Source organism: Antennarius striatus, chromosome 11 (assembly GCF_040054535.1).
Source record: "Antennarius striatus isolate MH-2024 chromosome 11, ASM4005453v1, whole genome shotgun sequence".
Lineage (NCBI taxonomy): Eukaryota > Metazoa > Chordata > Actinopteri > Lophiiformes > Antennariidae > Antennarius > Antennarius striatus.
Window position 1 is genome coordinate 23762501 of NC_090786.1, and position 2500 is coordinate 23765000.

Consider the following 2500-nt stretch of genomic DNA (forward strand, 5'->3'; position numbering starts at 1 on the left):
CCAGCGACCGTTTAACATTTTAGCTATGACGTCAGTCAGTCAGTCAGTCAGTCAGTCAGTCAGACAGACAGACAGACAGACAGACAGACAGACAGACAGACAGACAGACAGACAGACAGACAGACAGACAGACAGACAGACAGACAGACACAGACAGACAGACAGACAGACAGACAGACAGACAGACAGACAGACAGACAGACAGACAGACAGACAGACAGACAGACAGACAGACAGGACAGGACAGGAAGCATATCCCAAAGGCAACGGCCGCAGGTCGGCAAAATGTGGACGTTACAAACACAGCCTTCCTGTCTGCCTGAGAGCAGCTGTTATACAACACCAGTATATTGTTGATCACGATATAATGCTCTTGCCAGATTACATTCAAATGACTTAATATTCATAACAATTAAGGTTCAAAAAATGCAAGAATCTAATATTTCTTATACAGTGCCATCTAGCCTACCAAGTACACTCACTTTTTACTCAAGCGTAAACATTTTTCAAAGCGTTGACAGATCATCGCATGATCACATGCTTGTGATCGCACCGCATTATTTTTGAACAACATTGGGGAGATGCACCGTTCCTGGAGCTACTGCAATACCAGGTCGATGCGTGGAGAGGATGGAGCAAGCTCCTGTTCCATCTCCCTGTTCCAAAAATCAATTTAATATATAGTCCCCGGGTAGGGGACATATCAGATATTAAACTGATAAGAACAGATACTACACTTGATCTTAGCCAAAAGGCCGAGAAGCGATACTGTAATATTGTCAGATACAGGTGACCCAGGTGCCACCCTGACCTTTACTTTGATGGTCCACAGAATCCAGTAACGACCCGGAATGCGTCTGGGTTAAGGAATTATGTGGCTCCGGGTTGGCGGCCAGCGACTGTTTAACATTTGACCTATCACCTCAGTCACTCAGTCAGTCAGTCAGTCAGTCAGACAGACAGACAGACAGACAGACAGACAGACAGACAGACAGACAGACAGACAGACAGACAGACAGACAGACAGACAGACAGACAGACAGACAGACAGACAGACAGACAGACAGACAGACAGACAGACAGACAGACGATGCTGTAATATGGTCAGATACAGGTGACCCAAGTGCCACCCTGACCTTTACTTTGATGGTCCACAGAATCGAGTAACCACCCGGAATGCGTCTGGGTTAAGGTATTCTGTGGCTCCGGGATGGCGTCCAGCGACCGTTTAACATTTTAGCTATGACGTCAGTCAGTCAGTCAGACAGACAGACAGACAGACAGACAGACAGACAGACAGACAGACAGACAGACAGACAGACAGACAGACAGACAGACAGACAGACAGACAGACAGACAGACAGACAGACAGACAGACAGACAGACAGACAGACAGACAGACAGACAGACAGACAGACAGACAGACAGACAGACAGACAGACAGACAGACAGACAGACAGACAGACAGACAGACGATGCTGTAATATGGTCAGATACAGGTGACCCAAGTGCCACCCTGACCTTTACTTTGATGGTCCACAGAATCGAGTAACCACCCGGAATGCGTCTGGGTTAAGGTATTCTGTGGCTCCGGGATGGCGGCCAGCGACCGTTTAACATTTTAGCTATGACGTCAGTCAGTCAGTCAGTCAGTCAGTCAGTCAGTCAGTCAGTCAGTCAGTCAGTCAGACAGACAGACAGACAGACAGACAGACAGACAGACAGACAGACAGACAGACAGACAGACAGACAGACAGACAGACAGACAGACAGACAGACAGACAGACAGACAGACAGACAGACAGACAGACAGACAGACAGACAGACAGACAGACAGACAGACAGACAGACAGACAGACAGACAGACAGACAGACAGACAGACAGACAGACAGACAGACAGACAGACAGACAGACAGACAGACAGACAGACAGACAGACAGACAGACAGACAGACAGACAGACAGACAGACAGACAGACAGACAGACAGACAGACAGACAGACAGACAGACAGACAGACAGACAGACAGACAGACAGACAGACAGACAGACAGACAGACAGACAGACAGACAGACAGACAGACAGACAGACAGACAGACAGACAGGACAGGACAGGACAGGACAGGACAGGACAGGACAGGACAGGAAGCATATCCCAAAGGCAACGGCCGCAGGTCGGCAAAATGTGGACGTTACAAACACAGCCTTCCTGTCTGCCTGAGAGCAGCTGTTATACAACACCAGTATATTGTTGATCACGATATAATGCTCTTGCCAGATTACATTCAAATGACTTATTATTCATAACAATTAAGGTTCAAAAAATGCAAGAATCTAATATTTCTTATACAGTGCCATCTAGCCTACCAAGTACACTCACTTTTTACTCAAGTGTAAACATTTTTCAAAGCGTTGACAGATCATCGCATGATCACATGCTTGTGATCCCACCGCATTATTTTTGAACAACATTGGGGAGATGCACCGTTCCTGGAGCTAC

At 47.2% G+C, this 2500-nt stretch overlaps 2 non-coding genes across 2 annotated transcripts in view; both read right to left on the reverse strand.

The window, feature by feature from the left end:
• Window positions 1–576: 576 nt before the first annotated feature.
• On the reverse strand, window positions 577–767 carry LOC137604398 (U2 spliceosomal RNA). Its single transcript, XR_011037511.1, has one exon. It is a non-coding gene; the product is annotated as a U2 spliceosomal RNA (small nuclear RNA).
• Window positions 768–2474: 1707 nt separating this feature from the next.
• Window positions 2475–2500, reverse strand: part of LOC137604400 (U2 spliceosomal RNA) — a 191-nt gene continuing 165 nt past the window's right edge. The window contains exon 1 of the small nuclear RNA XR_011037513.1: window positions 2475–2500. This exon is cut by the window's right edge and continues 165 nt beyond it. This is a non-coding gene — a small nuclear RNA (U2 spliceosomal RNA).